This window comes from Mandrillus leucophaeus, unplaced genomic scaffold, assembly GCF_000951045.1.
Source record: "Mandrillus leucophaeus isolate KB7577 unplaced genomic scaffold, Mleu.le_1.0 Scaffold123, whole genome shotgun sequence".
NCBI classification, from domain to species: domain Eukaryota; kingdom Metazoa; phylum Chordata; class Mammalia; order Primates; family Cercopithecidae; genus Mandrillus; species Mandrillus leucophaeus.
Window position 1 is genome coordinate 1,689,024 of NW_012100654.1, and position 10,828 is coordinate 1,699,851.

Here is a 10,828-nt window from a genome sequence, read left to right on the forward strand (position 1 = left end):
TGCCCAACTCATGAAACTTGGCTGTACCATCATGTAGCAGCCCTGCCTCATTCAGTCTAGAGTTGTTTTTAGGACATGCCTCATACTGGACCTTGTTGAGGGAGAGCATATTCTGAAAATTTGGGTGGATTGTGTGGGTTAGGCCAATGATGAGTATCTTAAAGAAGGTGATGGGAAAGATTATAGTAGACATGGAGAGAAGTGTGTTTTAAATGATAACTATATTAATTCAACATAGATAAATGTCTTCACAATACAGGGATTTGACCTTTGAACATCTGGGGTGGCATGGAGAAGTTTCCCTGTAAAATTGAGAAGAGCCAGTATCCAAGAGATTAGAATGAAGTGCACGCTTGGTGTTCTGCAGGCCCCTGTATATGTGTGCTTGTTATATGTACACACCTGTATATGTAGATACATATAATATTAGAATTTATTTGATGAGATTATATAATTAGTCTTAAGGGAAGTGAGACTACTAGTCCAACTAGTTTTGAGTTATGAATGATTTAAATGTTACAGAATATTTGGAAAGATCGTTTTCAAGGTTTTGGGGACAGGCCTAGGAAATAGATTTTTCTGTAACTGTGGGGGCTTCTGGAATAGATGCACAAACTTTGACGGTAGTTTGGGGCAAATTTGTGTAAGTTGGAGAGTGTTAGCTTCGAAGAAATGAGAACAGACAATAAAAATGCAGTGTTTGAGAAAGTTATTTATGAATCGATTTGGTAGGAGCTGATAAAAATTATAAAAGTTGTGGAGAGATTTTGAATAGCTAAGTGGGAGATATAATGGAAGTGATTTATGAAGCTTTTCTTTTTCTTTTTCTTTTTTGAGATGGCATCTTGCTCTGTTGCCCAGAGTGGAGTGCAGTGAGGAGATCATGCCTCACTGCAACCTTTGCCTTTTGGGTTCAAGTGATTCTCCTGCCTCAGCCTCCTGAATAACTGGTACTACAGGTACCCACCACCACACCCGGCTAATTTTTTGTATTTGTAGTAAAGATGAGGTTTCATCATTTTGGATAGGCTGGTCTCGAACTCCTGACTTCAAGTGATCCACTCACCTCAGCCTCCCAAAGTCCTGGGATTACAGGCGTGAGTTCCTGCGCCTGTTGATTTATGAAGCTTGTTATTACAAGTATTAGAAAAGTAAAATGGAAAGATGGTTTACAGAAGATTTCTTTTGGGAACAATACAAAACAAAAAGGCAAGGAAAAACTAAAATGAATAAATTACGGTGTGGAAAAGTTAGAGAGTAAGAGGAAGGATTAAGGCAGAGTCTACTGAAAGATTTCTTACTGTCAGGCTGTGTGATAATACAAAGCTGTGTTCTGTGGTGCTTTGTTGGATACTATTGATAACTGGTTCTTTAAGGAAAGGGATTTAAACAGGCCATGGTTTGTAGGGGTGAGGATATTGACAAGCATCATTAAATGTAATATTTTTATTAAAGAAACTTGGAAGTAGGGAGCCCTGATATTCCCTGGGCTTTTGCAACCCGGGCCCCATTGGGCCAGCTTCGCGGGCAGGACTGTGCTGGCTGTGCGCTTGGCGACTGTGGAGCAGCGGCGTGGAGCTGCGTGGTGGCGGATGGGTTGCCGCCCGGCTGGGTCTGTGCGCTCTGGGCCCGTGGATGGGCGAGTGGGCGCCCCCTGAAGTGAGCAGGCCCTGGGGCGGGAAGGATGGACTTTGCCCACTGTCTGGCGAACCCTGCACGCGTCCTTTTGGGGTTTGTTTGTGTGTCCCGCGCGAGTGTGCCCTGCGCGAGTGTGCCCGTGTGCAGGGAGCAGCACCTTCCATGACTTCCTTTTGTGTGTACGTGCGTGCGTGCGTGTATTTGTGCGCGTGCGCCCATCTGCAGAGAGGAGGTGGAGGGGCGCGGAGAAGGTGGCGCACTTGGGGCCTCGGCGGGGGCGGGGACGGGGACGTCTGCGGCGGCCAGACCTCCCAGACACCGCGCCTTCTGGGTCTGCCCCGCTGGCGCAGTCAGGGCTCCTTCCCTCAGCGGGATGGGAAACTCTGTGAGTGGCTTCTCCGCAGCCACTAACAAGTGTACGCCAGATAGTGGGGACGGGGGGCAGCCGAAGGCTGATAATGGACACCCGGTTTTCCTCTTATTCCTCTTTTATAAATCTTCTGTTGAACTGCATTGTGTTTACAGTTTCATGTCTGTGAAAAGTTCAGCAGGTGACTTGCTTTACTAGACAGCTTTTTACTGGGTATTAAGAGCAAAAAATGTATACCTGTATCCTTATATTTAAAACCCCTGCCTGTCTAGTGATAAGAACAATCCTAAGGCCTTTCCAGAATTGGGCTGGGGGGCAAACTTTTGCTCTCCAGACTTTGTGAAACACCTTTTATGATGCCAGGAAAGAACTACTTGTGCAGTAGATTGAAAGCTAGAGTTGGAAATGCAAAAGTTGAAACTCTTTCCAACAGCTTGAATTCAAAACAGCTTTTTGTTTTACATAATAATTGTGATTTGTTGAGTTTACATGAAGAATTTTGCAAAATTAGGCATGTTGTGATTAAAAAAGAGCGTTTCTTAATTTTATAGAGGGCAGTGGTAAAGGCACCACTCAGTTTGGAAATTTCAAGGGTGTTAAAATGTTGCTATAAATAAAATCCTATTCAGATTTTTAGATTTAATAAATCTAAAAATATGTTTGCAGTTGTCCTTTGGATGCAGGAGCGAGTCCTGGGTTTCTCTGTGCTTGTTTCTGGGCAGATTTTCAGTATTGTTAGCATGATACAGGTATAGAACCTTAACCTGACTGAATAATTTGCTTGAGATTACCAGTCTGTTTTGGAGCTGGGAATAGACTCTGGGTTTCTCATGCCCAGTCTGGTGACCAATCCAAGAATAGACTAAGGAAACTGGGTATTTGTCTGTTTGGTGGAAAATATGGCTGAGCCAAAAAGTGAACGTGTGAACGTTTACTTTTCTGTTATAACATTTAAATGTAATTTCTCCCCACTAGATTTTTTTGGCCTTTCTTTAAAAACAGAGGACTTGAGGATATTCCACAGTGTTACTTCTAGTGACACTAGAAGTACCACATTTACATTTTATTACAACAGGTAGATGCTTACGGTATTTAACTGGGGGAAGATATGTTTTTCATGCGAGTGTTCTCAGTGGTTAGAATAGGGAGTAACTTTAGCACTTTTAGCCTCCTTGAAATGCTAAGAGGAATTAAGTTAATGTCGTTAATCTCTGTTAAAAACCTTTGGACCTCTTTATTGAGGATTCTCTACAAGGCATGGATGGAATACCTACAGATTTCCCCATAGCTTATATACTTTTATTCTCATTGTTACTGTGTTAGCCACACAATAATATTTAATTGTTTTCACTAGGCCTCATACAAGAGGGTACCTTTTTTTAGTATGTGAGTTGCAATTTTTTTTTTTAGAGACTGGGGTCTCACTGTGTTGAGCAGACTGGTCTCGAACTCCTGGCCTCAAGCTATCCTCCTGCCTTGGCCTCCCAAAGTGCTGGGATTACAAGTGTGAGCCACTGTGCCCAGCCTGACCTTCTGTTTTGCTGGAAAACATTCCTAGCCTTTCTTATGCCTTTCCTCCTATATTACAAAACAAAAACAGTCTTCTTCCTTTTTCCCTTCTCCAAAAAACCCTGGACATTTTTAATCGAATGCAGTAGTTCTCAAACCAGAGGTGATTTTGTGGAATGTCTGGGGACATTTTTGTTCAGCATGCTGGGGGGGTTCCACTGGCATCTAGTGGGTAGATAAACCTCCTACAATGCATGTGACAGTCCCCATGATAAAGAAATTATCCAGTGCAAAATGTCAGTAGTGCTGATGTTGACAAAACCCTGATCTGGTGTATTGAGAATAACATTCTCCCAAATGGTTTAAACCTGTGAAAGTTATTTGTAATGTAATTGATACCGCTATATCATGTATATTATAAATCTTTTTCCAGTGTTGTCATTAGAATGATCATGGGTCAAAGGTTATGAAGTATATATTAGAACATTAGAACACAGGATTGTGGAGCTGGAAGGTTAACAAGTGTAACTCCTTCAGTGTGTAGATGAAGAAATTGAGTTTTGGAGAGATAGTGACTTACCCAAGGTTGGACAGATAATGCAGAGCTCAGGTGTCTTTTTACTTCTACTTCTTAGTTTAAATCATTGCTGAGGGAAAGGGTGTGGCATCACTTTTGCTTCATACAGATAAATTTAATCAAATTACAATTTTAAATAATCGCGTTGTGAGAAATACTCTCTTTCAATGAATTACTTTTTCAGATTCACACATATTTTTGAATTCTTCAGCATGGTGTTGTTACCACTATAAACTTTTCAGTGGCTGCTTTTTAAGAAAATGTCTGAAAAATTTAAAAAGACTACATACACTTTTTAAAACAAAACAGTTAAAGTTAGTTAGCTTAGGCAAAATTTTGAATGCAAACTCAACCAGAATTACTGAAACATCTTAGGATATCTTGAACTTGACACATTTGTTCTGTTGTGTGAGGATCACTAAAGTAGTGAATTATTGTGCTGATTGTAAATGTGTTATAGCAAGGCCCCTTAGTTAATTTTAGAAAAAGATACTGAAACCTTCAGGTGAAATGTAATTGGGGAAATATTAATTGGATATTTAGATGAAATATTTTCAGATTGCTTAAGCAGTGTATTGTCAGAAGAAGTATCAATGGGGTTCTTTTTTTAAATTAATTTTTTAAAAAATTGGGCAACACTTAATTCCATAAAATAGAATAAGTGTTCCCTCAATGGGGTTCTTTTATATTTAATTTTTTTTCCTAAAAAAAAAAAGCAAAAAAAGTGAACTAAGTTTTCCAGGCTCTGCATGTCTGAGTGTGATTTGTATGGCCCCAGGAGCAGTGGACATCTCCAAAAAGACAATAAGAGCAAAGATTTCCTTAAAAATTTATATTCAACATTTAAATTTTTTAAAATTTTGAAATTTAAAATTTAAATTTTATGTAAAAAATTTATTTAATAGAAAAAACTTAAAATGCATATTAGCATAAAGAAAAATGGAATCAAGAGAAACTGCTTTTAATATGGCTTTCTTATATTTCTATTAACCTTTTATTATGGAAAAACTGAAAGAAAAATAGAATATTATGAACTCTGATATAGCAATTAATGGCTAAGCTTATGTCATCTATACCTCCACCTTACCCCTCTCTCCTCTCTCTTTTTTAGTTTTTATATAGAGATGGGGTCTTGCTGTGTTGCCCAGGCTGTTCCAAACTCTTAGGCTCACATGATCTTCCCGCCTTGGCCTCCCAAAGTGCTGGGATTGCAAGCATGAACCACTGAACCTGGCCTCACATGTTAATTTTTTTTTTTTTTAAACTTTATTCTGGGCCATGCACAGTGGCTCATGCCTGTAATCCTTACACTATGGGAGACCAAGGCAGGTGAATCTCTTGAACTCGGAGTTCAAGAACAGCCTGGGAAATATGGCGAAACGGTAGAATTAGTACAGAGTCCTGTGTACCCTTCACCTAGACATCTTAATAAAGTTCTAGTAAGACATCAAAACTAGGAAATTGGCATTGGTATATTACTGCTAACCACACTACAGAATTTGTCATTTTCACTGTTTTTTAACCCCGCACTCATTTTTGTGTGTTTACAGTTCTAGCAGTTTTATTCCATATATAAATTCATGTAACTACCACCAAGACCAAGATCCAGAACTATTGCATCATCACAAAGGAAACTCCTCTTGCTATCCCTTTATATTCCCATCCCATTCCAACACTCCTTGTACCCTGGCAAACTGTTTACTATCCATAGTTTTGTTCTTTCCAGAACGACGTACTTTGTTTATGTATGTATGCTTTGTATACATACGTTGTTTAGCCCTTCACTTGTTGAAGAACTTTTAGTATGTTGCAGTGTTTTGTTATTATGAATAAAGAGGTTATGAACATTTGTGTACAGGGTTTTTTGTAAACAAAAGTTTTCGTTTCTCTGAGGTAAGTGCCCAAAAGTGGGATTGCTGGGTTGTATGGCAAGTACATGTTTAGTTACTTAAGAAACTTCCAAACTGTCCAAAAATCAGTTGAACATACTTGTGTTGGTCTGTTTTGGGGTTCTCTGTTCTCTTCCATTGATATGTGTGTCTGTCTTCCCTCTAGTACCACGCTGTCTTGATTATTATGGCTTTATAGTAAGTCTTATTGAGTAGAGTGCCTCCTCTCACTTCATTCTTCTCTGTCAAGATTGTTTTAGCTCCTCTGGTTTTGTTGCCTTTCCATATAAATTTTAGAATAATCACATCTGTATCTACAACAAAAATCTTGCTGGGAGTTTGATAGGAATTGAATAAACCTATAGTTGAATTCGAGAAGATTTTTTTTTTTTATTGTATAGAGGTCCTTCAGTCCATGACCACAGGATAGTTCTCCATTTACTTAGATCTTCCATATTATTTTTGAAGCAAATTCCAGCCATCATGTAGTTTTTCTTAAACAGTGTTATTGAGGTATAACTTGTACACCATACAATTCACCCACTTAAGCTGTACAGTTCAGTTGTTTTCAGCGTATTTACACAGTCGTACAGCCATCACCATAATCAATTTTAGAACATTTTCATCACCCTAAAAAGAAACTACCCATTAGCAGTCAATTTCCATTCCCTGTTCCTCCCGGTCCCTGGCAACTACTAGTCTACTTTCAGTCTCTAGGACTTTGCCTGGACATTTCATATGAATGGAATCGTAAAGTAGATGGTCTTTTATGTCTGGCGTCTTTTACTTAGTGTAATGTTACATGATGTAGCATGTGTCAGCAGTTGATTCCTTTTTATTGCTGAATAGTAATCTATTATATGGGCTTACCACATTTTTTCTGTATCCATTCATCAGTTGTTGGGTTGTTTCCACTTTTTTTCTTTTTGGCCATTATGAGTAATGCTGCTGTGAACGTCCATGTGCAAGTTTTTATGTGAACATTTGTTTTAATTTCTTTTGTGTATATGTGTATCTAGGAGTGAAAAATTGCTGAGTCATGTGGTACCTCTGTTTAACCATTTGAGTAACTTCCAGACTATGTTTCAAAACAGCTTTACCATTTTACATTTCTATCAGCAGTATATGAGGGTTCCAGTTTCCCCATATCCTCGATAACACTTCTTAGTGGCTTTTTGATTATAGCTATACTGGTGGGTGTGAAGCAGTATTTCATGGTTTGATTAGCATGTCTCTGTTGGCTAATGCTGTGGAGCATCATTTCTTCTGCTTATTGGCCATTTGTATGTATTTTTTGGAGAAATGTCTTCAGATCTTTTGCCTGTTTTTTAGTTGGGTTGTCTTTTTATTGTTGGGTTTTAAGAGTTCTTTATATGTTCTGGATATTAGACTTATCAGTTAAATGATTTGCAGATATCTTCTCCAATTCTGTGGGTTGTTTTCACTTTCTTGATAGTGTCTTTTGAAGCATAACAGTTAAAATTTTCTTATTGTAATAAAAAATACATAACATGAGATCTACCCTTTTAACAAATTTCTAAGTGTGTAATACAGTATTGTTAACTGTAAGCACAATGTTGTACAGTAGATCTCTAGAACGTTTTCATTTTGGATAGCTTAAACAACACCCATTGAATAGCAGCTGCTCATTTTTTTTTTTTTTTGAAACATGGTCTCACTCTGTGGCCCAGGTCAGAGTGCAGTGGCGCAGTAATGGATTGCAGTCTCAACCTCCTGGGCTTAAACGAGCCTCTGACCTCAGCCTTCTGAGTAGCTAGGACTACAGGCGCCTGCCACCACGCCTGGCTAATTTTAAAATTTTCTATTATTTTTGTAGAGACTGGGTCTCATTCTGTTGCCCAGGCTAGAGTGGAGTGGTGCGATCACAGCTCACTGTAGTCTTGACCTCTTGGCCTCAAGCGATCCTCCCACCTTGGTCACTCAAAAAGTGCTGGGATTACAGGTGTGGACCACCACACCCAGCCTCAACTCCTCATTTCTACCTCCCGTCATCCCCTGGCAACCATTGTTTTACTTTCTGCTCCTATGAGATTGACTACTTTATCTTAGATCCCTCATAAAAGTGGAATCACACAGTATTTGGCCTCCTGTGACTGGCTTGTTTCACTTATGTTCTTAAGGTTCATCCATGTTGTCAACGTTACAGAATTTCCTTCTTTTAGGATGAATAATGTTCCATTGTGTGTATGTATACACATATGGACCGCTGCCAGTCCGAGGCCTGTTACAGATTGGGCTGCGCAGCAGGAAGTGAGCGGCAGGTCAGTGAGCATTACTGCCTGAGCTCTGCCTAGTGTCAAATCAGCAGTGGTGTCAGATTCTCTTAGATTCTCTTGGGAGCATGAAGCCTATTGTTAACAGCGGAATCTATTTTACATGCTCCTTTTGAGAATCTAATGCCTGATGATCTAAGGTGGAACAGTTTCATCCTGAAACCATCCCTGATCCATTGAAAAAATGTCTTCCATGAAACCAGTCCCTGGTGCTAAAAAGGTTGGGGACCACTGCTGTAGTGAACATAAGTGTGAATATTTCCTCAGAAATCCATGGTGGTGGCTCATGCCTGTTATCCTAGCACCTGGGGAAGCTGAGGCCAGGGCGGGCGGGTCATTTGAGGTCAGGAGTTTGAGACCTGCGTGGCCACCATGGTGAAACCCCATCTCTAATAAAAATACAAAAAAATTAGCTGGGCCTGGTGACGCATGCCTGTAGTCTCAGCTACTTGGGAGTCTGAGGTGGGAGAGTCACTTGAACCAAGGAGATGGAGGTTGCAGTAAGCCGAGACTGTGCCACGCCACTGCATCACTGGGTGACAGAGTGAGACTCTATCTCAAAAAAACAAAAAACAAAACAAAACCCAAAACCCATTATCAATTCTTTTGGATAAATATGCAGACGTGGGATTTCTGGAACGTATAGTAGTTCTTTTTTTAGTTTTGTGAGGAACCTCTGAACTTTAAAAAAAAAAAAAATAGTGTCTGCACCATTTTACGTTCCTATGAACAGTACGCAGGGTTTACACTTTCCCCATCCTTGCCAATACTTGTTATTTTTATTTTTGGATAATGGTTGTTCATACAAGTTCATGTATCTTTTTGGTATAATGATTTCTTTCTTTTGGATATACACCCAGTAATGGGATTTTGGGGTCGAATAGTAGCTCTGTTTTAAGTTTGTTTGTTTTTTGAGACAGGGTCTGGCTCTGTCATCTGAGCTGTAGTGCAGTTGGTGAGATCATAGCTCACTGCAGCCTCAAACTCCTGGACTCAAGTGATCCTCCCGCCTCAGCCTCCCAAAGTGCTGGGATTACAGATGTAAACCACCACATCTCGCCTGTTTTAAGTTTTTTGAGAAATCTCCAAACTGTTTTCCACAGTGGCTGAACTAATTTACATTTCCGCCAGCAATATTTAAGTGTTCCGTTTTCTTCACAGCCTCACCAATGTCTGTTAGTTTTTGATTTTTAATAATAGCCATTCTTACTGGTGTAAGAATTACATTCTCATTGTGGTTTTGATTTGCGTATTCCTGATGATTACTGATGGTGAGCATCTGCTTATATACCTGTTGGCCTTTTGTATGTTGTCTTTGAATAAATATTTTTTCAGGTCCTTTGCCCATTTAAAATGCAGGCTATTTGTTATTTTTTGCTATTGAGTTGTAGGAGTTCCTTATATATTGTGGATTTTAGCCCCTTAGCAGATGTGTAGTTGCAAATATTTTTTCCCATTCCGTAAGTTGCCTGGTTGCTCTGTTGATTGATCTCTTTGCTCTGTAGAAGCTTTTTAGCTTGATGTAATCTCACTTGTCTGTTTTTACGCTTGTTGCCCATGCTTTTGGTGTCAAATCCTAGAAGTCATAGCTGTGTCATGAACCTTTTCTTCCATGTTTTTTCTAGGAGTTTTACAGTTTCAGCTCTTATTAAAGTTTCTCATCTATTTTGAGTTGACTTTTATGTATGGTGTAAAATGAGGGTCAAACTTCAATTCTTTTTCATATAGCTGCCCAGATTTCCCAGTACCATTTATTGAAGAGACTGTTCTTTTCCCGTTGTAGATTCTTGGCACCTTTCTTGAAGATCAATTGCCTCTGTATGCCTGGGTTTATTTCTGGGCTTTCTGTTCTGTTCCATTGGTCTGTATGTCTTGTTTTTATGCCAGTACCATACTGTTTTAATATGTTTTGAAATCAGGAAGTGTGAGGCCTTTAACTTTGTTGTTCTTTTTCAAGAAGATTGTTTTGACATTTTAACATTAAGTCTTCTAATCCATGAACATGGGATATGTTTCCATTTATTTGTGTCTTTAATTTCTTTCATCAGTGTTTTGTAGTTTTTGGTGTGTACAAGTCTTTTGCCTCCTTAAGTTTATTTTTAAGTATTCTTTTTGATGCTATTGCTGTTGTATAGCTTTTTTTTTTTTTTTTTTTTTTTTTTTTAAATTGAGACAGGGCCTTGCTTTTTTGCCTGGGCTGAAGTGCAATGGTGCTATCACAGCTCACTGCAGCCTTGACCTCTCAGGCCTGAGTGATCCTCCTGTCTTAGCCTTCTGACTAGCTGGGACTACAGGTATGTGCCACCACACCAGACTTTTCTTCTGACAGTTTTATAGCTTTAACTGTTACTTATAGGTCTTTAATTCATTTAACTATTTTTTTTTTCTTCCTTAGAGACAGGGTCTTGCTCTGTCACCCAGGCTGGAGTGCAGTGGCACGATCAAAGCTCACTGCAGCCTTGATCTCCCAGGCTCAAGCAATCCTCCAGCTGCAGGTTACTGAGTAGCTGGGACTATGGCATGTGCCACCATGCCCAGCTAATTTTTGTTG

General features: G+C 39.4%; 1 pseudogene; it reads left to right on the forward strand.

The window, feature by feature from the left end:
* The first annotated feature begins 1,635 nt into the window (after positions 1 to 1,635).
* Positions 1,636 to 10,828, forward strand: part of LOC105533225 — a 13,526-nt pseudogene continuing 4,333 nt past the window's right edge.